The sequence below is a fragment of the Myotis myotis genome, unplaced genomic scaffold (genome assembly GCF_014108235.1).
Source record: "Myotis myotis isolate mMyoMyo1 unplaced genomic scaffold, mMyoMyo1.p scaffold_m19_p_13, whole genome shotgun sequence".
NCBI classification, from domain to species: Eukaryota; Metazoa; Chordata; class Mammalia; order Chiroptera; family Vespertilionidae; genus Myotis; species Myotis myotis.
This window is the reverse complement of record NW_023416317.1, coordinates 3,294,363-3,319,320: the sequence shown is the minus strand read 5'-3', so window position 1 is coordinate 3,319,320 and position 24,958 is coordinate 3,294,363. Positions and strand designations below refer to the sequence as shown.

Sequence of the window (24,958 nt, the reverse complement as noted above, 5' to 3'; positions counted from 1 at the left end):
TGCTCTGTCCGGTCTGTAGGGACGCACTAGCATGAGGGTTGACAGCATTGTCTGCATCGCTACCTGTCCCTAACTGGCTGAGTGACCTTTGGCAGGCTCGATAACTTCTGACTTCAGTTGCCTCCTCAATCTTAAGAACATTAACTGAGGAAAAGTATTAGCGTGGAGGCTGGTACATAGTAAGTGCTCAGTTGGCAGATGTAGTTCTTATTTTATTCCTTAGCAGTGAGTCCTGACATTCCAGAAAGTGTTTGCATTTGTTGACTTTGGCTTTTTTCTCTAAAGCCAGTATTGTTATACAATAAAATTATTCCAATTTTAGTAAATTCTTCTTTGCTTTTATCCTAATGAGGCATTCAGACAAATTTTTTTATTTTATATTTTTATTCCAATCCACAATGGTTTCTTTAAGGTAATTTAAGAAAAGCTGTTGTGGCATCAGCACATATGTAAAAATTCATATTCAATGTGTACCTATTGAATTCTAGTGCAAATCAATACCAATAATGGTAGCTAACATTTATTGAGCATATACCAGCCCTTGCTGTAAGTGCTTTTATGTGTTAACTTAATCTTGCAAAATTTGCATGAGGTAATAGTAAGAGATAAAAACTAATGATGTTTTAATTATAATTTTAAAACAAGTAACACTTATATAGTGCTTGCCAGGAATGACTGAATATTTTACTTGTATTAACTCAGATAATCTTCATTTCAACCTTGGGCATACATATTTTTATCACTCATTTTACAGAGAAGGAAACGGAGGTATAGCAAGTAGATGGATCTGCTTCAGTAAGAGCCCACCTGTCTCTAGTCCAGGCTCTTGTCCACGACTCTCTATCTCATGTCAAAGGCTCTGTGCGTGACTGTGGGAAAAGTGTGTTATGCCATGCCTTCTCCAAAACTCACCTCGTGGGTGGGGGCGAGAAGGTATGGATTCAGTTCAACATACTAGACAAGAGTGTCATCTCCACCGGGTGGCCGTCAGCATTGTGAATTTAATAGAGGAACGGAAATTGGGGGGCAGTTTTGTTAATAGGAATATTGGAGTTTGGCCTTGAAGGTAAGCGTGCTCAAACACATTTCTCTACAGCATTAAATAAAATGTTAGCTGCCTGGGAAGGCACACTCTTAAAATAGACTTTTAGGGTGTTTGGTTACCCTTTAAACTTCCAACCAGAGTCGCAGCTCTTCCTCGTGGTCCACGGGCATCTGGTGGCCAAGAGACTGGATTGGATGCATGCGGACAGGTTCAGAGGGAACTGGCTGGAGGGCTGTGCCCTTGGCTTTGCCACTTAACTGCAATGTCTGTGTCCAAGGTACTTCACTCTTGGAGTTTCAGTTTCTTTACCTGAAAACAGGGTCAGTAGATCTGTCCTCTGAGAGTTGTAGAAGTTTTAAAATTGTGATAAGATGTGTAAAAGCGCTTTGCAGAATGCCCAGCACAGGCTAGGAGGGGATGACAATCCCTTCTTTTCTGTTTTGTCTTGACCGCAGTTCCCCTCTGCAGAGCAATATCCGCGCAGTATCTGAAGCAAAATAGACAAAACTGAAGCACCTTACTGGCAGAGGTTCAGCCTTGCTTTGCGGATGACTTGTGTGGGTGATTAGTTGGGAGCTTGATTAAAGTGGGGTTCGAAGTGTGGTTTTGAGTGTTTGCAGATTTCCTTTTCCCGAGTACTGCTATTTATAGGAAAGATGAGAGTGTATGTATGTGTGTGTGTTATTCCCGTTGAGTTCTGCAGTGCCGTTTGCACAGGCTGATGTTTATATCTGCTCCAGTTGTGCAAGCAGTGGAAAATATCCTTTTTTTAGAACAGTCACGTGCTTACTGTCAGGAATAGGACCTCAGTGTAAAAAAAGTATCTTGGGACAAATCAAAGTTACTAAATTTCTCTCTCTAACTGCTTTGTTTCAGAACTGGCAGTATTAGGATAAATAATAGGAAACAAATCCTTAGTTAAATTTTTTGGGGTCATTTTTCAGGGACAGTATGCAATACTTTCATTTGTTTTGTGTGCATGTGGTTTAAGTATAAAATATATTATGCTGTTAGGTGTGATTCATCAAAGTAAATTATAAAAATATGTGTGACTTAACTCCAAGTATGCATTATTTTGGGGAAATAATCTAAAAGATCGGTCCAAGGCAGTGAGGACAGTAAGGGCAGTGAGGATGGTCACCCACTGACACTGTGAGAGCAGGGAGGGTGGTCGCCCAGGCCTCTGACACTGAGGGCAGGGAGGACAGGGAGGGTGGTCACCCAGGCCGCTGACACTGTGAGGGCAGGGAGGACAGGGAGGGTGGTCACCCAGGCCTCTGACACTGTGAGGGCAGGGAGGGTGGTCACCCAGGCCTCTGACACTGAGGGCAGGGAGGCAGGGAGGGTGGTCACCCAGGCCTCTGACACTGAGGGCAGGGAGGCAGGGAGGGTGGTCACCCAGGCCTCTGACACTGTGAGGGCAGGGAGGACAGGGAGGGTGGTCACCCAGGCCTCTGACACTGTGAGGGCAGGGAGGACAGGGAGGGTGGTCACCCAGGCCTCTGACACTGAGGGCAGGGAGGACAGGGAGGGTGGTCACCCAGGCCTCTGACACTGTGAGGGCAGGGAGGACAGGGATGGTGGTCACCCAGGCCTCTGACACTGAGGGCAGGGAGGACAGGGAGGGTGGTCACCCAGGCCTCTGACACTGTGAGTGAGGGCAGGGAGGACAGGGAGGGTGGTCACCCAGGCCTCGGACACTGTGAGGGCAGGGAGGCAGGGAGGATGGTCACCCAGGCCTCGGACACTGTGAGTGAGGACAGGGAGGACAGGGAGGATGGTCGCCCAGACCTCTGACACTGAGGGCAGGGAGGACAGGGAGGGTGGTCACCCAGGCCCCTGACACTGTGAGTGAGGGCAGGGAGGACAGGGAGGGTGGTCACCCAGGCCTTGGACACTGAGGGCAGGGAGGCAGATCGTAGGAGGCTTTGTGTGCCCACGGAGGTGTGTGCCCAAAGCCGGAATGGCCTGGCTGTGCCGTCGGCAGGGCTGAGGAAGGCCCCATACCCACTCTCTGTTCCTGAGGATTTGGGGAGGGGGACCAGCTCCCGTGTCTCTGGGGTGGGTCTGAAACATGGCTTCCCCATTTCTTCGCTACCTCTCCCTCTGACCTTTTACACGTGCCCTGAGGAATGAAGAAGACACCTTGGAATGTCCACACAAGACAGCTGTCCTGAGATTGAGGCTCTTCTCTCCCATGGCAGCATTTCTGGGCTTGTTGCCTGGTGGGCACTGTGCTAGGCACTGCTGGGCACCTTGCAGATGGTCGCTTACTGGCTGGTGTTGAGCCGGGGCAGGCGCGGGCTGTGGGTTCTGGGAATGGAGCCCATGGTGAGAGAAAGATCCCCAGGGAAGGACGTGGAACCTCGAAGTCAAGAGGACCCTGTTGGCCTCCCCAGGGTGCTTCTAAATCATCTCTCAATCAATTGAAGCAGAGGCAGGACTTTGGTGTCAGCAGGGTCTGTTTGTCATTCCTGTACTTTTACTTCCCCACCCCCTTGCGCTCTCCTTACAACACTTTAAGTGCCTCTCGCTGCCAGCCTCTGCTGGCCACGAGGATCAAAGGTAGACGGTGACAGGTGAGGGTCCTGTGCATCCTGCTTCCATCCTGGAGGTGGAGACACAGCTAATAATTAACCAAAGAGATGAGTGAGATAACTTTTTAAAAGAGATTTCTTATTGATTTTTTTTAGAGAGAGAAACATCAATAAGAGGGAAACATAGATTGGCTGCCTCCTACCTGCCCCGCCCCCTACTGGGGATTAAGCCTGCAACCCTTGACCAGGAATTGAACCAGCAACCCTTTGGTGCACAGGAAGACACCGAACCAACTGAGGCACACTGGCCAAAGCTGAGTGTGATAGTTTTTGGTTTATGGAAGTGGAATGGAATGTTATTAATAGAGTGTGACTGGGAAAGGGGGCTTTATTAGATTGGTCGTTAGGAATGAGCTCACTCATGGAGAAAGGGATTTGGAGGCAAGTCCTGAATGTCTAAAATTAATGTGCAGATCTTGGCACTACCACTCACTAGCTATGGGACTTCGGATGAGTTACCCAGCCTCTCTAAACTCCAGTTCCCTCTCTTGTAAAATGGGGCAGTGCTCCCTTGCAAGGCTGCTATGGAGATAAACGGGTGCTCATGAAGACAGCTAGGACTGGGTAAAGGCAACACTATTTTCAATCCATGGTTGGGGCTGGCAGCTGTAACGCCCACATTGTCAACTGTGTCTGAGTAGTGGAGAAAGAAATACAGACATTAATCTTCCCTGTAAGTGTTTATAACTTCGTCTTAAGTGTTTTCCTAATGCTGAGTGACTCAGAGATTTATGCTTGTCTGGATTAAAAATGCAGATGGGTCTTGTTATTTTATTATCCTTTCTTTTCTAGGATCATCTTATGTGAGTTGTCGCCTAGGTCATCTCACTGTCGGTCGATTGAGATCATTCATGTCTGACCATGCTTCCCTTATGTTTGGCCTAGGAATGGTTTTGGGCTGGATTTTGAATCACTTTTTGGTATAAGGAAGCGATCCAAGTAACCTGGGATTAATAAGTAAAGCCTAAGGTCTAACTGGTTTGGCTCAGTGGATAGAGCGTCGGCCTGTGGAGTGAAGGGTCCCAGATTTGATTTCCATCAAGGGCATGTACCTTGGTTGCTGGCACATCCCCAGTAGGGGGTGTGCAAGAGGCAGCAGATCGATGTTTCTCTCTTATGGATGTTTCTAACTCTCTATCCCTCTCCCTTTGTCTCTGTAAAAAATCAATAAAATATATTTAAATTAAAAAAAAAGTAAAGCTGCCCTAACCGGTTTGGCTCAGTGGATAGAGCGTCGGCCTGTGGACTGAAGGGTCCCGGGTTCGATTCCGGTCAAGGGCATGTACCTTGGTTGCGGACACATACCCAGTAGGGAGTGTGCAGGAGGCATCTGATCGATGTTTCTCTCTCATCGATGTTTCTGTCTATCCCTTTCCCTTCCTCTCTGTAAAAAAATCAATAAAATATATTAAAAAAAAGTAAAGCCTCAGATTGATTCAGCAAATATACACACACACCACAAATGAATAACTCCTTGGAACTCCTGACTCCCAGTCCTGTGCTTCGGCCCTGTATCACCCTTCCTGCGTGCGCTGCTGTGAAGTGTCAGTGTTGGTGCAGAAATGAAAAGGAAGAAGCCTCTCCTCCCACACACTGCTTCAAGCTTTCATCAGCCTTGAAACCCACAGGCAACAGTGTGCTTCAGTTCAATCATTTACAAAAAATCTTCAAAGCATTTTAATTTCAGTAGCTGGGTTCTTTAGGTGAAGTACCCATGGAGTGGTAACTTTCAAAGGGAAAAGTCCTGGGTTGTGTGGGAGCAAATATTTAAAATTCAAATCTAGTGAGTGACAGGCCTAGGGGAGGCAAGGGTGGAATCCTAGGCTGGAAGAAAATTGTGGGTAATTGAGCAATTTTTGAGGAAGCATCTGTGGCCTTTGCCCTCCCACTCCACCCCTTCCCCAAAGTGGGATAAGTTGCTGAGTCACTCTTAACTGGCTTCCATGGGAAGAGGATTTGAGGCAGAGAAGAGTCATTTAGCCTGATGGCAGAGATCATATGCGGGATCATGAAATGACAGACAGGAATAGGAATAGGAATGCTATCTTGTCTTTGTTACCTTTACTGTAATATGCTCCCAAATACTAACTGGTTCAAAAAACATGTTTTTCCCAATATACCTTTTATTTTTATATTGGAAATTTGAAACTTGGTGAAAGGAGAAGCATATAAAAATCCTGAAGATGGTTTTCCTGTTTAACTTGGAACCTGGCACCGTCCTAATGAAGTCTACCGGCAGCCCTCTCTGAGATTGGCCACACTGTTCCTCTTGTGTGTGCTGTTTTGGACAGTTAGAGACAGACACATTGATATTGCAGCAGCCCCTTCTCCATCAAAAGGACTGGCTACATTTTTTGAAGTTTTTCAGCTCTGTTGTATTACTGAACCTACATAACAGCACCATCTAAATTTAGAACATTGGCCCCTCAGCCAATGGAGTTCTTTGCAGTGAACTTACAATGCTTTTGGCAGAGAATGAGGATGAACAAACATTCACATAGTATTGGCTGGTTAGGGTCATTTACTGCTAAGAGAAGAGGGTGGCACCAACTCTGCATTATTGAAAATATTCTATTTATTTTTAAAGGAAGAGTTTACAGTAGCTTGTGTAAAATAGCCCCTGTAAACATAAGCACCTGGCATGATGCCTGGTTACAGTCCAAATAAAAGTCTGTCCACTTGCTGCAAGGAGGTGTGCATGGAGAGAAGCTCATGAGAGATGGGCACTGGCTAGTGGTATATTGGGCAATGGCTGTGTAGACTTTTTGGAACCACCACACCTTGCATCATTTAGCATGGTCATTTGTCCACTGGTCTTTGGGTAGGTAAACATTAATAATGTTTTAACTAGATAAATGTTAGATGTGTAAGGGCTAAGTGATGGGATCCTGGAATGCGATTCTAATGATACTGATTATGGAAACTTTAAATCTGTGTTGGTGCAGAAATGAATGAGAGGGTTTGATGGAACTTCCTTGGTCATATATTACAGTCACTAAAATTTAACTGCGGGGCCTGCATGGCAAGGACAGTGAATTGGGGGTTCACTTTTGGAGTCAGTTATACCATATGCCACCTTGCTGGCCTAGTGTCCTCCTCTTTATCACTTGGGTTCATGTACTTGACATCTTTCTAACCAGTACTTGCTGGCAGCCAACTTCCCTCACCATGTATATTTCCTCTAGTGGACATTTTTACTTTGCCTACACATAGTCTCCTGTCCAAACCTTGTACCATCCCCTTCTTATATGCTCAGCTCATGTGCTTTAGGGGTGGAGAATCTGACACAGGCCCAGCCACATTCTCGTTGCAGGGATTAGGTTTAGTTCGGTGCATGCTGGCTCATGAAAATGAATCTCGGTTTTGCTCAGGTGCTAACAGGCAGAGATTCTCCCTTTATTTCCATTGATCTTGAAATTGGGAAGCTTGGGAATAAACTGCCACCATACCTTGGAGACAGTGAAAAACTAAGTTCTTATAATTAGGTTAACATTATTTCCTGTAACAAAGTGGCATGCAGTAGTGATATGTGTAATAAATAGTTCCTGGTTGGCAGGAAGCTTTGCATATGCCAAATCCAGAACACAGGCGCCTTCCACGTTCTGGTTCTGTCATTGCCTAGATCTCGGGAGCCCTTTGTGTCCAGTAGTGGAAAGAGAAAGACGAGTAGAAGGTATAAACTGCAGTCCAGACATAACTGGCATCCCTTCTGTGCTACTTCTGTTGGCGAAGACCAGTCTCATGTCCTTATCTGCATGCGGGGGGCGGAGCGGGGGGCGGGGATTGGGAAATTGAGACCCCAGTTGGGCAGCAGCACCTCTCCCCAAGAAGAGAGAACACATTTTTGGTTGACAGCAAGGTACTGTTGCCATGGTCCTAGAAGCAGTTTCCCCTCTGCGTCAAGTTGTGCCTATCCTTGGATTTTTCTGTTATTTTACCAATAAGTTCCTTTTCTGAGTACACATAATTTGGATTTTCTGTCACCTGAATGGAGACTGCCTGAGCTTTTATATCGTCTGAATCCCAGCTCTATGCAATGCCTCCGATTCCAAGTTTGTTGATTAAAATCACCACCCTGCTTCCCATCCACCATCACCACCACCATCACCGTCTTAGTGCATTGGTTTTCAAAATGTGGCCCTCAGACCAGCAGCGTCAGCATCACTCAGCAACTTGTTGGAAATGTAATTCTCAGACCCTACAGTGAAATGCCTGGAATCAGAAACTGTTGGAGGTCTGTTCAGCAGACTGTGTTCTAACACACCCCAGCACAGCGGTTCTCAGCTTGTGGGTCGTGACCACTTTAGGGGTCGAATGACCCTTTCACAGGGGTCGCCTAAGACCATCGGAAAACACATATATAATTACATGTTGTTTTTATGATTAATCACTATGCTTTAATTATGTTCAATTTGTACCAATGAAAATACATCCTGCATACCAGATATTTACATTACAATTCATAACAGTAGCAAAATTACAGTTATGAAGTAGCAACGAAAATAATTTTATGGTTGGGGGTCACCACAACATGAACTGTATTAAAGGGTCGCGGCGTTAGGAAGGTTGAGAACCACTGCCCCAGCAGATGGTGATGCCCACAAGTTTGAGAACTGCTGCCCTAATGTTTTTACCATAAACCCCATGTCCATGGATTGAATTACCCTTGTACTACTGTTCTAGTGTGAAACATTTTCTGGATTATAATACATTTAGTAAAAAATGGGGTGTTGCTTGTTATGGTCAGGCCAGAGGTAATCATTGACAGAAATTCCTTACTGATTAAAAAAAAAAAAGGAAAATCCTCTCTAGCAAGTCAGCCCTCAATCGGCGTTGGTGAAACCAGGTTGGTTCCTGGTTTTCCAGGTGTGATCGCTGACTGATTTGGAGTTAACCAGCTTTGTTACCATAAGGAGCCAGCCCAGATCTCACAAGAGGTTTGTAGTTTAATCTGGACTCACCCTTGTGAAATGCGAAGCACACTGTAGTCACTTGACTGAGAGGCTTGGTTGAGAAACAGGGTGATCATGATTGTGAGCATGCCCACATGACCAAATTTGTTTTTCTCAAAACTTCTGCTGAATAAAACTTGAAATATGACTGTCAGCCTGTTTTCCTGTCTTAATGAATTCCAGACAGTTTGTAGAGTGTGGGAGCTTCCAAAACAGAGTGGAATGACTGACCAGCCAGCATCTGTTTTGTCAGACGTAGGGCTGAGCTGACCGAACAGTCATCCCTCCTGAATCTTCCCAGGTGGCTCACTGCTATGGAGGGAAGGGCACGGCAGTGTGTGCCCCCCAAAGGAGCCTGTGGGAGAGCTCTGGACTTGTTCCCGGCCAGGAGATTCACCCACCCTTGTAATTAATCCACTTAGGCCCGAGTACCCAAGCGTGTGTTTTTCTGCATCTGACCTTCTCCAGAGAAAAAGCCCTGATGCCTTTTGGACAGAGAATCTGCTCTTCCTGCAAACTGGTTAAGAGCCGTAACCAGCCCAATCAGCGTAAAGGTCTGGGTTTAACCTTTTGAGTAAGAAGGGTTTTTAACTTAAATTCCAGTTTGACTACCTACATGTTCTTTTTATCTTTGGGCAAATTATTTGTAGCCTCTGTTTCAATGTAAGACTGAGCGGGGCTCCTGGATAACAGTGTGATTTAAGTCAGGGGGTAGCTTGCAATGGCATCCCTTCTGTGCTAGGGATGTGGGTAGAGTGTGCGCCCAGGCCTGGCCTTGGTCAGCGCTCTGTCGCTGCTTCCCTCACTGTGGCTCCCTTTGTATCCATGACATCAGCAAGGCTGTTGACTTGAAATGCATTTTTACTTTTAGACACTTGAATAAAGAGAAACAACACAAAGGCAACCAGCAGGAAAAGAAGAGGTTCTGTAGAAGAGAAGGGGTGTGGGGACAGAGTGATCCCGAATCCGGACAGGCAGCCTCGGGATCCTTGGGAGTGATGCAGGTCAGGTAGTGCTGACATGTGGGACGCCTACAGGGAGGTTCTAAGATGGCACGTGCTGTTACAGGTAAGGCCTGACTTTTGTTGCCAGAACAGTCTTTGTCCCTATCACATGCTTCCTTTCATCATAATTATAGACTGCAGCGAGGTGGAGGAAGAAATAACATGACGCGTAGCTGGGTTTCACAACACTGCACGCCGGAGCAGCTGAGCTCCGCCGCCTCCATGCAGGCCTCCGTCATTCCTAACTGTCGTGTGTCAGCTGGCCTGCAGTGACTTCCGCTTTAGCTTTTCACATTTAGCACGGCAGTCTATAGTTAACTTTATCCAGTAAAAGTCATAATACCTATATTACCGAATCTTGAAATCTTTACAACTTTCACTCTTCTAACGGTTTTCCCTCCCATTATATCTTTTTTAAAAGACTGGAACTTAAATTTCAATCCACACCAACACAATAGCTTGCTTTTCTTTTTCCCAACTTTGTTGAGGTATAATTGCCAAATATGAATTGTATATATTTCAGGTGTATAATTTGTTTTGTTATCTGTGCACAATTGTGAAGTGATACCACAAACAGTAACTTGCTTTTTTTGATTGTTACAAGTTTCTTCCCCAAACCTGTGGTTAACCAGGTCACCAGCAAGCACCAGGGGATTAGCCCGAATGGTCACCCCCTTTCTCAGGAGGAGAGTACCCTAGATGTCACATACACACACACGCCCCCATCAGGTACAGCCTGGTCCTGGTGCATGGATGCCGAGGGCACCTGCCTCACAGATTGCTGTGAGGGCCTAGTGAAGTCAGAGAGTACTGCCTGTGCTCGGGCCCAATGCTGCCTGGTGCTGCCACTCCTGCTGTGCCACCCGACTGCCCTCTCTGGGTTCAGTGCCACTAGAATTAAGGGGTTTAATGAGAATCAGAGTGTTACTCTCTGTATGTACTGTTGACTCTACCATTGTGTCACTATTAAATAAGTAGATAATAATTTGATTCTCTAGAAATGAAAAACACCCAGGCATAGAGTCTGTTCTCCAGTGTTTGGGATATATGTAGCATGTTTTCAAATGTGCTACATATATCCCAACTGTCAGTTGCTGTGTGCAGAGGAATGGGAGCAAATTTGATTACCAGTCAATGGGATACATCTGCCAGAATTCATATGTACTTTATACAAGCACAGAGTGGTTTTCAGAGCATTTTCTGCCATTCTCTTGTATTGTCACGACTAACCAAAACTAGACTTTGTTACACAGTTCCTATCCTGAGTTTTGTAAAAAACAGGGAAAATGGTGTTTTCCTTTTTACTTGTGATTGAAACATACACACACACACAATCAAAAGACGCATCAAGTTAGGTGCCTTACAGTGAGAGCCAATATACTTGGAGCGTAGGAGAGAATGAGCGATGGTCAGTAATGGGCCAGTCTGATGGACTCCTGACTCTGCACATCAGTGAGCGGACAGGATGAATCATCTGTGTAGGCTGGAGTTGGGAGTTAAGATACCCGTAACTAGGGGAAGAGGAAATGGACAAGACAGTTTTGGAAGTTTTCAGAACAGATTTATTTCTTGGGCATCTGAATAGGTGGACATTAAGTGATCTGACTCCTACTTTCTTAGAATCATGGTTTAGGAATTATTTGCAAGATCCTTGGGCAAATTTTTCTTGCTCCTGAGGTAAGATAATATTCAGAATATATTTATTGAACCTACTATGGAGTCATAAAGTAATGTGAACAAAAAGGGTCAGCACTACTCCACTGTCACTGTTGGCAAAGGGGCAGCTATGGAGCGGACCGGAAGCCGGAGCAGGTCAGCAGGGCCAGAGGACCTCTCTTCTGGGGGGAGGGAAAGCTCCCCCTGGTGGTCATATTACTTACCCTGCAAAATAAATAGTATTTATTTACTTATTGGTACATTATTTAAACCAATACACCCAACATATTACCAAGTCAAATATAGGAAATCAATATAGGTTTTTTTATTGAGGTAAAATCGACATATAAAATTATGTTAGTTTCAGGTGTACCACATAAGGATTCGATGTTGTAAAATGATCACCACACTGTCTAGTTAACATCCATCACCATACATAGTTATAGAATTTATTTTTTCTTGTGATGAGAACTTTTAAGGTTTACTCTCAGCAACTTTCAAATATGCAGTAGAGTATTAACTATAGCCATCATGCTGTGCTTGCATCCCCAGGACTTACTTATAACTGGAAATTATACCTTTTTATCCCCTTCACTCATGCCACCCACCCCTCACCCACCAATCTATTCTCCATATCAATGAGCTTTTTTTCATTTTAGATTCCACATATAAGTGAGATCATATTTAATGTAAGAGATCATATATAAGTGAGAAATATATTTTAAACTTATATTCACTAATGACAACTTTTAGTTGTCACTTGGTTTGAAGCCCTTATTTAAAAACCAATGTGTATTTTAAGAAATCAAGCATCTTCCTCTGTGGATAGGCAAGTAGGTAATACTTATTTCATTGTCTCTCGGTCCTCACTTGAAGGCGGCCGCACAGGAACAGGGAATATGTTAGTTCGCTGGGCATCTCCAGCATCCAGGATAGTGAGTGTCCAATAAATGTTTCTTGAAGAAAGAATGAGTAGAATGGATGAAGTGTTGTTTCTGGTGTGCTAGAAGTGATCAGCATAGTCATTATTTGTAAACATTAATTGAGTACTTGTTGGGTGTGCTTGAAATTCTTTTGGGAAGGAGGGAAGAGAAAGCTTGTTTCGGTAGGTGCAGTAATTTTTAGTTGCATAGCAGATAGAGCCCACAATTTAATAACAAGAAAGCAATACAAAGAGCTGTAATAATAACAGCAGCATCTACCATTTTTAAAGCCCCCTTTAAAAGGCTGTGTCTGGTGCCAGGGTTTTAATCTGGTCTACGTTTAGGAAACTGAAATCCACTGGGGTTACAGTAATAAAAGTTGCATGTCACTGGAGTTAAAGTATCAAAAGTTGCATCTTTTTCTGCCTTGCACCTGTAGCCTGCCGTTTGCATTTTGTACTGCATCCTTGTGCATTATCAAAAGAATGGCTTGTTAAGTCTGTGTGTATGCATGTTTCTGTGTGTGTGTGTGTGTGTGTGTGTGTGTGTGTATGTGTATCTGTCTAGTTGTCTTGGTTCTGGGATAAGGAAGGTACCTACATAATCTTTTCTTTTTTTTTCATATTTTTCCTGTGTTAGAAAAGTCAAGAAGCAGAAATAGCAGAAATGAATAATTCAGATCTAGTTGAATTACAAACATATTAAGGTAACTACTATCTACCAGGTGCTGTGTTAAGTATTTCAAATGTTTTATGTAGTAATTTAATCCTCATCTGAGGCAGGTAGGGTCCCATTTTATAAATGAAGAAACTGAGGTTGGGCCATCTTAAATCACTTGTCAAGATCATTCAGATAAGGGAGGGACCAAGACTTAAACTGAGGACTGCCTGACTTCAAAGCTCACGCTCTTGTCTACTTGCTGTGGTGGCTGCTGTGTATGTTGGGGTACCTAGGTGAGTCCGGATATGAAGTGATTAGGAGGACAGCTCATGTTGATTTTGGAATAGAAAGAGGACTAGTTTTTTGATGAAGTAAAGACAAGAGACTCTGGGTGTGGTTGAGATCTGAATCCAAGATAAACAGTTCTATCTATTAAAGGTGCTCCCAGCACACTTGGCTGCACAGTCCTTTGTTTTCAAAGCTGTTTCTGAAGAAGGAAAGGAGATAGGCTGTGAGGGCTCCAGGAAAGGCAGCAAAAGATGAGATGGTGGCTAATCATTCTAAAGGGTGTGGTGTGTAAGTTGTACATTTTCCTCATTCCTCATTAAGGATCTTTGAATGTTCCCAGTTGATAATATCAAGAAGTCTTGCCTACAAAGCCATCCTTGTGGTCCACCACTGAACGCGTAGCTCCGAACATCTTTGTGCTTTTCACGTCTCTCTCTCTTTTCACCCCTAACCTGACTTGTTAATTGATTTTCCTGTGTGTCTTCATCAAGTTGTAGTCAGTCTGTTCCATTTTGGACTGTTTATCTTTGAATGTCAAAGGTCTTGAAACATAATGTTGTGTAATGAACATAGCTTCTGCCTTGACATGTGTGTTAAGAGCATTAGTCATTGCAAAGCATCGAGTTAAAGGTTTTCAATAAAAGGATATAATGATATAATAGAGAGGAAGAAGTTATAAAAATACTTAGTTGATGGCTTTAATGATGAGCCATATTCTTAGTGGGTTCCATCAGTGATGAGTTAGAGATTCACAAAATGAATGTAAAAGCATTCTAACTCTAATTAATGGGAGAGGAGAAAGACCAACTATTTAAAAACCCCACTTAATTCTCATATATACCAAGTGTAGACCACCTGAGTTTTCAATGGGTCTGCTCCGGATTTGCTACCTTGTGTGTACCTTTACCATGAGAAACATTGGCGATTTCCATAAGCTATTATCTATAGGGTCTCCTGGGCTGCATCTTGTCAGAAAGCCTGGAGCCTTGTAATGACCTCTGTTTGGCAAGCCGAAGGCATCCTTCGCAACACCAGCAAAGAGCCAGGGGTTTTCTGAGTGAAGGAGAAGAGTCTTTGCCTGTGGAATTGACTTTATGAACAGCTTTGGTCAGTATTAGTCATTGTGAAACCATGTGGCGGCTGCCCTGATTTATCTCTATAGATGTCTCCCATGGCAGAAGGTTGACTCCTCAGTTCTCCATGTTTCTGGGCATCTCAGGATGTTAGAGGTGCAGTGGTTTGCTTCTTCCTGGGGAGTGTGAAGTAGGTATTAGTGTTCCCTGATGAAATATTGTCTAGATGAGTGTTTGGTCATCAGTCTAACAGGTTGATGTGTTGTCTTGTTTTCTGGAGTTGGAGGTTTAAAGTGCAGGCACCATGCATCCTCTCCTTTACCCTGCCAGCAGTCTTCAGTCTTTCCAGTAAACAACTTCTGTGCCGAAGAGCTTTCCTCTCCTAGAGCATTTACCAACAAGGACATTGCTTTAATGTCAGAATAAAGGGCATACACTGCGTCTAAGTGCTGTGAAAAGTTTCTCAGCAGCCTGGATATTTTCAAAAGCTGTCCAAGTCAAAATATATCACTTATGGGATTACTTTTCTTTTCCAGTAGGACATCTTATAAGAATAATTATTTTCATGACCAAGTTAGGAATGTATGACATTTGGGGGTTGGAGGTATGTGAAGAGATGTGTTTTCATCAGAATTTCCTTCCATCTGTGGTGATATTTCCAGAAGAATGATTGATCTCCAGTCCTCGTATTATGATTTTGAATTTATTTGCCATCATTATTAACTGCATCTGGAGATAAGGATGTAGTTTGGAATGGGTGCCAGGTAACCTGTGAGGTAAAGTCTGTTTTACCTTTATGATTCCTGTCATGTGCCCGCCCTCCTCCTGGCTGGGTTCCATGCCATCTTCAGTAGGCAGCAATTACTGGTGGTTACAGCAGCCGGCTGCTGCTGCCAGGAGCCTATTAATTATCAGTCCATCTCTAGTTCAGCCTTCCTGCTGCTGAGGACGGTGCATGGAAGCGTGTGGCAGAGCTGCGGTGGCATCTTTGTAATCACCTCCTTTCCGAGACGGCTTGGTGGACTCAATGTTCAGCCAAAGGGCCCCGGCGGCCCCGGTGAGTGTTTCCCGCTCGTCGGTGAGTTTGGTCAGTCAGATTTGGTGTAGGTTTCTTCTCCCTTTGACTCTGACCTGAAGAAAAGTTAATGGGTGGCATTTATGTTGGGAATTCAGACCTATTCCCGGTCCATCTCTGACTCAAGTGGGACATCTTCAAAATACTAGGACTTCCGTGGGTTTTCCCATGAGCTGTTTTCTCTTCTGGGAAAAGGAGGCCATGGACTTGAGGCTGTGCCTGTCTTCAAGAAGGTAATGCAGGCAGTAACCGCAGGAACTCAGCTTGCAGCTCACTGTACAGCAGATGTTTTTACAGAGGGACCGGCTTCATGTCACTTTGGATCTTTGCTTCTGGTTTGTAAGTGGCGAGACTCCTTTCTGTTTTCAGAAATGTCCAGTTCACTGGTTTCAGTGAACATTTTCAGAAGGGCCATTGGGTCGGTGATTAGGTTTGGAGGCTTATGCTTCCTTTCCCACTTTTTACGTTAGTCTTGGCAGTGTTGGTGTTTGAAACTGTTCAAGTCATTCGCTGCAAAGTGCATTCATTTTCCATGCTTTCGCACACGCTCGCCAGGTGTCCTCCCAGTTCCTCCCCTCAGATGATCTGCAGTTGTGGTTCTGCCATTCTTGCTGGATCACACATAAATGCTGATGTCACTGGATTTTTTCAATTTCAGCTGGAGGGGATTAACAGAAATTGTAAGAGAATACCACTTCCTCATTTGGCTGTTTTTCTGGACTGACTATTGTCCTTTCAAGTCTGTAGGAGGGTGGGGATTTGGACATGAGTTCTCTGTCTTCAAGTTAAAACATCAGTTTTTATTTTCCTTTTTCTGTTAATGTTCTTCTTCAAAAATAATCTAATGTCCAGGATGCTACTCTAATGTGCCCTGTAATAACCCTGGGCAGACTTTCCCAGTCCTGACTTTGCACATCGCTTGTCTTCTATCCTGGGTGAAGGGTTTTGAATACTTCCCTTAAGTAAGTTTCCTTATATAGAATATTTTTTACTCAACCGTCTTTCGCCAACTCCAGGCTGTTACTGGTATTAGGTGAAGGGTTGTGATTCTTTATTATTTTTTCCCCAGAGCCTTTTGTTCTTTAAGGAATGCCTTGCTCTGTTCCCATTGTCTTCTTGTTTAGTATCTGAGTGTTCTTTATGACAGTTCTGATTGCCTGACACCCTTGGACATTTATTTTCTTGGCTTTCCAGTCTTGCTCTAGCAGTTGGAGTCGGAGCCCAGGCTTTCTTGTTGTTCTCTTTGTGGTTTGAGTGATGGCGCCTGCATCTTTCCTGGGAGTTCTCTGGGCTTCTGGGCGGGCCCTGAGGCCACCTGGAAGTGAGCATAAGTGGTGGCTGGGCATGCACGGGTGGCAGTGATCGAATTGCAGTCCTGTGGAAACAGAAATAGAAAGGGTTCAGCGTTTGCACTTTCCTCTGGTGGCGTTTTTGCTTATTTTGTGTATTTGGAAAAGGCAGCTGAATGCAAACTGCTGACTTACTGTTTTCCCTGGAATGGAAACCATTTGGATTATTTCAATGAGTTTTAGCTAAGATTTGTTTGTTCACAGTGTTAGTTTTGTTTTCTGGTATCCTGTTTAGAATAAGACAATAATGTGTCTTTTTATTTTATGGAAATAAGTGTTACTTGGTGCCTTGGGATTTTGCAAACCATGAATTTGAAAAATCACATATTTACTCCAGAGTCAAAATGTAAACTCTTTAGTGAAAATTATAGATACATAAGTATTTCCACTTGGGGCCAATTACTTTCTTTGAAAAAACTTTCTTTTGCGCTAAATTAAGATTTCAGAGCAGTCCCTTTTCCTGGTTAATTTTCCCACTAATTAATGTTGCTAAGTTTTAAGGAGAAAAAGAGATTAAACAGAAGAGCAGCCCCAGATCACATGCACTACACTATTTGGTGTAAGGTGGTGACTGGTTCTTCTCACTGTCTTTCATGACAGAGTATATTTAGTTTACCTTTTAGTGGTAAGATTTGGCCTAGGCATAAAATAGAATGTCTGTACTGTAAGAACTCGTAGCACTGGAGGGAGTTCCTGAGCACAGTTATGGGGGTTCAGTCTCGAGAGCAGGTGCCCTGCAGGACCTCACACACCTGGCCGCTGCTTCGTTGCACGTTCTGACGAGTTCTTTGAATTGAGATTTGGGAATAGTGCAGCTATCTGAAAAATATTTCAAATATTGCCATGGAGTTTTGGGTTAAATGTGAGTTTCTATAAGTTTGAATGAATAGAATAAAGCAGGGAAAGAAAGAATAGTTATGAATTGGTTGAATTGTTTGGGATGAAATATTTTTTAAAAATGAATTTTTATATTCATCTATGAAATGTCACTAAATGTAAGAGCAGAAGGGAGGTGGGCATTATGAGTTAAGTATTGAATAAGCTGTAAACCCCACTAGGTTGATGACCATGACTGCTTTTATTTACCATTTTAGTCCAGCCAATGACAATATGCAGGACCTAATAGTTATTCAGTGGATGTTTTGGGACCTCGGTTCCAGGCCCAGCTGGGACCAGAGCTAACCATGTATCAAGACTCGGTCTCCTTTATGTACAGTGAAGGCTCAGGCTAGGCCAGAGGAGTGAGGTGGTGCCAGGACAGTGTGGACGGGGCAGTGCTGCTCCCCCAGGACAGTGTGGACGGGCCGTGTTGTTTCTCCCAGGACAATGTGGACGGGGCCGTGCTGCTCCCCCAGGACAGTGTGGACGGGGCCGTGCTGCTCCCCCAGGACAGTGTGGACGGGCCGTGCTGCTCCCCCAGGACAGTGTAGACGGGGCTGTGCTGCTCCCCCAGGACAGTGTGGACGGGCCGTGCTGCTCCCCCAGGACAGTGTGGACGGGGCCGTGCTGCTCCCCCAGGACAGTGTGGACGGGGCCGTGCTGCTCCCCCAGGACAGTGTGGACGGGGCCGTGCTGCTCCCCCAGGACAGTGTGGACGGGGCCGTGCTGCTCCCCCAGGACAGTGTGGATGGGCCGTGCTGCTCCCCCAGGACAGTGTGGACGGGGCCGTGCTGCTCCCCCAGGACAGTGTGGACGGGGCCGTGCTGCTCCCCCAGGACAGTGTGGACGGGGCCGTGCTGCTCCCCCAGGACAGTGTGGACGGGCCGTGCTGCTCCCCCAGGACAGTGTGGACGGGCCGTGCTGCTCCCCCAGGACAGTGTGGACGGGGCCGTGCTGCTCCCCCAGGACAGTGTGGACGGGACCGTGCTGCTCCCCCAGGACAGTGTGGATGGGCCGTGCTGCTCCCCCAGGACAGTGTGGACGGGGCCGTGCTGCTCCCCCAGGACAGTGTGGACGGGGCCGTGCTGCTCCCCCAGGACAGTGTGGACGGGGCCGTGCTGCTCCCCCAGGACAGTGTGGACGGGCCGTGCTGCTCCCCCAGGACAGTGTGGACGGGGCCGTGCTGCTCCCCCAGGACAGTGTGGACGGGACCGTGCTGCCGTTCCAGGACAGTGTGGACGGGGCCGTGCTGCTCCCCCAGGACAGTGTGGACGGGGCCGTGCTGCTCCCCCAGGACAGTGTGGACGGGACCGTGCTGCCGTTCCAGGACAGTGTGGACGGGGCCGTGCTGCTCCCCCAGGACAGTGTGGACGGGGCCGTGCTGCTCCCCCAGGACAGTGTGGACGGGACCGTGCTGCCGTTCCAGGACAGTGTAGACGGGGCCGTGCTGCTCCCCCAGGACAGTGTGGACGGGCCGTGCTGCTCCCCCAGGACAGTGTGGACGGGGCCGTGCTGCTCCCCCAGGACAGTGTGGACGGGCCGTGCTGCTCCCCCAGGACAGTGTAGACGGGGCCGTGCTGCTCCCCCAGGACAGTGTGGACGGGGCCGTGCTGCACCCCCAGGACAGTGTGGACGGGCCGTGCTGCTCCCCCAGGACAGTGTAGACGGGGCCGTGCTGCTCCCCCAGGACAGTGTGGACGGGGCCGTGCTGCCGTTCCAGGACAGTGGCAGATGCTGCCCATGTTCTGCCCTGTGGACCCGGGAGGAACCTTGGGCTTCTACCTCTCACCATGGAGACTGTAGGGGAAACTTATTTGCTGTCTAAGAAGTGCCCTCTCTCCAAAGTCCCTATAATCCTTGGTTTTGGGTCATTTTGATTTTGGTACTCAGGCCCAGTTATAACTAGGCAATATTCTGTGAAGCTCCTGGTCAGCAGGTGCTCACTTAAACAGCAGCAATGGCACCAGCACACATTATTGTCTCTCATTTTAGTCATTTTTTTCTGGTAGATTTAGCAGATATAGATAGAACTCAGTGAGTGGGTCTAGGCATATTCCTCTGTTGGTTATGATATCAAGGAATGATTAGATTAGCAGAGTTTTCTTTTTTATGCTCTGAAGTCCATTTATCCATCTAAGAAATGATTGCTTAAAACCTGCGGTCTGCCAGCCACCGCTGGTGCTAGCAGGCCGCCCCTAAGGTAGAGCTCTGCCTTCTCGTAACCCACAGCGGCAAGAATATGATGCTTGGCCTGAAGTGGAAACTTTGGGGGCAAACGATGGAGGGGAGAAGGGAAGAGTGAAATCTCCTAGAAGAAATGAAGTTTGAATTCATTATTGAAAGATGGCTGCCAAGCAGACAAGCTGAGGGCATTCAGCAGGCGGGAGGCATGGGCTGGAGGGCAGCACATTGTGGTGCCTGTGGGACCCTGTGAGCTCTGGAGCATGGCAAAAGCACCGGGGAGCCAGGATGGAGCCCCGGGGAGTGTGGATGGAGCACCGGGGAGTGTGGCCTGACCACTGGAGAGCATGGATGGAGCACTGGGGAGTACGGATGGCCTGATATGGAGGAACAGCACTCAGTGCCAAATGAAGAAGGGGTTGGAGGGTGGCCAGGTCTAGTGTCACAGAGGCCAGTTAGGATGGTTCTAGCTTAAGAGTCCTTGTCAGAAATAAGGGTACGCGTGCACTGTTCATCCCCAAAGAGAGGCTGTGAGTGCAAGAGGATACAAACCTTGGCCACAGATTACAAGAGCAATGAGGGCAAAAGGCTATACACTGCTTACCAGTGGCAGTGGTGAGGGCTTATTCATTCATTCAAAATATATTTGGTGCCTATTCTGTACCACACACCTGGGAAGACCATATGCTAATGGGAGACACAGCCAGATAAACAGACTGTGATAGATTATTGTGTATTCCTTATAAGTTACATGAGCAAAATTCTAAATGTCCATGCCCCGCCCTTTGCCGCAGCTGATTTATGCTCTGACCGATGGGCTCTCTGTTCCCTAAAGTAGGTTTTGAGGATAAAGTTAGGTAAGCACTGTGCTGTATATGTATTGTATTGCACATGTACACTCTGTACACAGATTAAAGACATCTGTCTTCATTCCAGACGTAACAGGCACCAGAATAAGGGATATGAGGTCTCACATAGGAAAATCTGCTCCCAGTAAAAGTTCTGTGAATTTCCAATATTTTCTGAACTCTGTTATTTTATGTGGAATAATCCTGGCTTTTAATTTCAGATCCAAGAGGAAACATTTTGGCTTTTGTGGTCCTTCCACACACGATTGGATCTTGAAGCTGACTTTGGTGGCTACTTCAAATTGGCCTTCATGCCTGTGTTCCAGGTTATTTCCAGTGTTTAGGATTCCTGGGCAGGAGCAAGAATTTGCCTCAAGGCAGTAAGACTGGTGGACGTTGGATAACTGGCTTATTTTAAAGAGATGTTTTGGTATAGAAAGGGCAGTAACAACAAATTCTTCCCCTAAATGCAAGTCTTTACATTCTCCATCCAACCCAGGAAAACCTTTTGATCATAAGGAATCAAAATTCAGCTGGATGGATCTGATAAAGACTCCTAGGAAGCCATTCTAAGTTCTAGTACCGTTCTCTGAAGATAATACTGTCTCACTCATTACTATGGTAACCACAGCTGGTTCAGCTGGGATGTGCACATTTTGCATGACTCGGACAGATCCTTATTGTAGGGCTGAAGCTCTGGAGTCAGGCTGTCCTGGGTTTTGATCCCTGCCACACTGATTAGCTGCTGTTTGAGTTTGGAGCAGATACTGGGATTCTGTTTGTTTACCTGTAAAAAGGATGCATGTAAGTCCTTTTGTTAAACCTGCCTGGGATTGACTCTTCTCTTCTTCATCACACTGGGAAACCTGTTCTCTTTGTTCCTTGCTTTCCGTAGCTGTATAGTAATCGTTGTAATAGTAATATTACTAATTCCTAGCCCATATGGGTGTGGTAAGACTTAAAGGAGATAATGCACATCAAGGGTTTGGAATAGTATCTGGCACACAGCACCTGACTCCGCTGGCTCCCTGCCACTGTTTCCTGAGCTTTCTGATGTGTTCTGTACCCCATGTGGTGAGGTGCTGTATTCTTTCTGAAGATTAAGGCTTCACAAGATAAATTTATTGCTATATGCTTTTCTCTGTTTTTTTTTTTTTTAATTGAAGATTTCATAATATACTTTCTGGGTTTGGAGTAGGGTTGCCAGATAAAATACGGAGTGTCCAGTTAAATTTGAATTTCACATAAAGAATACTTTCTTAGTATAATTGTGGTCCAAATTTCATGAGGTATGCATAATAAAATATTATTTTTGCTAATCTCAATTAAAATTTAACTGGGCATCTTGTATTTTTATTTGATAAATCTGGAAACCTTAGTATGGGGGTAAAACTTACCCTTGATCCTCTCATCCATTTCTTTAATCAGATATATGTATGGATGCTTATACAAACACAGTGAATAATGCCCTTGGAACATGAGTATAGAAATAGTCACACAAATTTGATGAAATATTTCCTAGTATCTTTAGTAAATCTGTCTCCTAAATTCTTTATACCTTTGTAAGCAATAGGACCATCAAATTGAGATTATGTTGACACCTGAGTATATAGTGTGAAGTTGCTTGAAAATTCTGAAATGTTCTAGTGTTGCTTCTACCTGGAGGGACCTATTAATAATGACACATTAATGCATAGGTATGCATTCCAGAGAATCCTGAAAACCTCATCATCTTTGAAGGAAATTACCTCATCACTCTTAGAGTCACCTGTATAGGGAAGGTTGTTCTTATGGCTGGCCTGATTTTCCAAGTAGGAAAATAAACACATAGAGTGGGTAGGTTAATAATTTAGAGTGATGTCGCTGTATGTACAAATTAAGTTAATTTTTAAGTGGGTTTGGTCCTTAAGCTGTTAGATCAGTTGGAGATTTTGAGAGAATTAAATCAAAGACTGAGATCCTCTCAGTTCAACCCATTTTTACTGAATATCTTGCTGGGGATACAACAACCTGCTAGCAGGAGAGAGGACTTTTAACCTATGGTTCTCTCCCTTAAAAACCTTAATGTTAAATGGAGCAGTAAGGCAAGAAACAACGATGACAAAAGACAGAATAAATACTGTTAGGGTCTAAGGCAGTGATGGTGAACCTATGACATGTGTCAGAGGTGACACGCGAACTCATTTTTTTGGTTGAGTTTTCTTTGTTAAATGGCATTTAAATATATAAAATAAATATCAAAAATATAAGTCTTTGTTTTACTAGGGTTGCAAATATCAAAAAATTTCTCTATGTGACATGGCACCAGAGTTAAGTTAGGGTTTTTCAAAATGCTGACACGCTGAGCTCAAAAGGTTCGCCATCAGTGGTCTAAGGCAAGTAAAGCCAGGGCCCAGATCAGGGGTCCTCAAACTTTTTAAACAGGGGGCCAGTTCACTGTCCCTCAGACCGTTGGAGAGCCAGACTATAGTTTAAAAAAAACTATGAACAAATTCCTATGCACACAGCGGCGGCAAAAACACCTGGCGGGCCAGATAAAGGTTTTCGGCGGGCCGCATGTGGCCCGCGGGCCGTAGTTTGAGGACCCCTGGCCCAGATGGTTGAATGTAGGAAGCGATGAAATCTGAAGAACAAGTAGGAACAGCTTTCTGGAGGGTCATATTTGAGAGAAGTCTTCAAAAAGAATGAAATGTTTTTGGTATAGTCTTAACATTAACAAAAGCCTGGAGGTGGCCACATTTGGAAATGAGTATGTTATTCAGACACGAGAATAATATATATAGCATGGTAACTGGCCGTGACCTCTTCTCTCATGTGTGACTGTTTATGGTCTAGAATTTCCAGATCAGAAACTTGATTTTATGTAGTGTAGGTGGAGCTGGATTCAGTCCATGTTAGTTTCTTAAATATTTATCATGCACCTATTGTTGCTATGTAGGTGGTGGCCAGAGAGACTATGGCAGTGCTGAGAGACTCTTTTAGTTGGTCACTTCAAACAAACTAAGTCACTCCATTTAATTTTTTTTCTGACATGAACATTTCCAGTGATTTCTGATTTAAGTTGGGCAAAATCAATAGCAGAAGGATTTCATGAGCAGCTTCTTGTGAGGCACTCTTTGGGACTTTGAAGGCCAGCTTAACTCATTTCCTGTGGGGATGACTTGTTTATTGGACTTGGCCTAGGTCAGAGTTAATAGCCTTATGGCTTTGACTGGTCCCAGATGAATCCCCAGCAGTGTGCCATTAGCACATGGGAGCTTTCTACAGGGGGCACCAGCATACACCTGCTTTAGCCATCATAGACCTCAGAAAACTATGCTCATCTCAGATTTAGCTATGGAAATTTGGAATCTTGGAGAGGAAGATTCATTAAATGCTAAACTCATTTTCAGTAGTTGTTTTCTAGTACTTTTTCCTTTTTTAAAAAATGATTTCATGTGAAATTAATGCCATTTAAAAATGACCCCAGGATTTAAAACTTGTTGAGATCAATCACTTTTCCAGCAATTGAATTAAAATGAGACAGTGTTCATGTTGGCAAGGAGATAGTAAGGCACATCATGAAAAACTTTGGTTTGGGTAGCATGCCCAGTGCCTAAGAGGGACTAATAAGGCTGGGAGTAGAAGATTTTGATTCTAAGTTCATGTGTGTTGGGCTCTAAAGCTCTGAATTAGACTGGAAATTAGTAAGGCATTTAGTGATCCTTGGTACTTCGTTTTTGTAAATTAGAATTAGCCTGTGTTTTTCAAGTTTGGACAAGTAGTTCTTTGTGGCTATGTTCGCTGTTTCAGGTATCGGATGAGATACAGCATGCATGCAAACATTACTGGGGTTTTAAACGTGAATGAGCACAGACTGTTTATGTTAGTTTGAGTCTGTCTGGATGTTTTTGTTTTTTTTTCCCCTTGATGGCTGGGCCAAATATTATGTAGTTTTAATATCGACCCTTGGTTCCTACTGCCTTGTTTTTGGCCACTCTTAATATCTTCCTTTATGTATCTGTCATTAGTTATAATTGAAGCCTGGTGGTTTTAGATTTAGAATGATGCCAGCTATTTAAGCTTAATAGCAAATGTTGGTTCATGCCAGAGTTTTTGAAATCTGGGTTCTTTTTTGGGATGCCCAATCTAAGCAAGCCATCTCCTCTGCTCTAGCTGAAGGGCACAGGGAAGCCATTCGGAAGTGACTTCTGCATCTGTGCATGTAAGGGCATCTTGTTTCTGATAAATTATTGGCTTTCTAGGTCGCTTTTCAACCCAGAGTCACACTGCCTCAAAGGGGATTGTGTTGACAAATATTTATGTCACTTCATTCCTTAGTTTACTGACTTTGACACAGGGTATCCGTGAATGCCAGTGCAGAGTGGGTACATAGTGATGGTAGATGACACCCAGGCCACAGCTGCTTCCCAGGGACTGCCCGACACT

The 24,958-nt window shown here is 44.8% G+C and overlaps 1 protein-coding gene and 1 long non-coding RNA gene across 10 annotated transcripts in view; both read left to right on the top strand.

Moving 5' to 3' along the window:
• The window catches only part of MITF (melanocyte inducing transcription factor), a 247,335-nt gene that overhangs the window by 5,305 nt on the left and 217,072 nt on the right, over positions 1–24,958 (top strand). The window lies entirely within an intron of this gene.
• On the top strand, positions 8,345–18,017 carry LOC118667896. Its single transcript, XR_004971447.1, has 3 exons — positions 8,345–9,148; positions 9,466–9,662; positions 12,817–18,017. It is a non-coding gene; the product is annotated as an uncharacterized LOC118667896 (long non-coding RNA).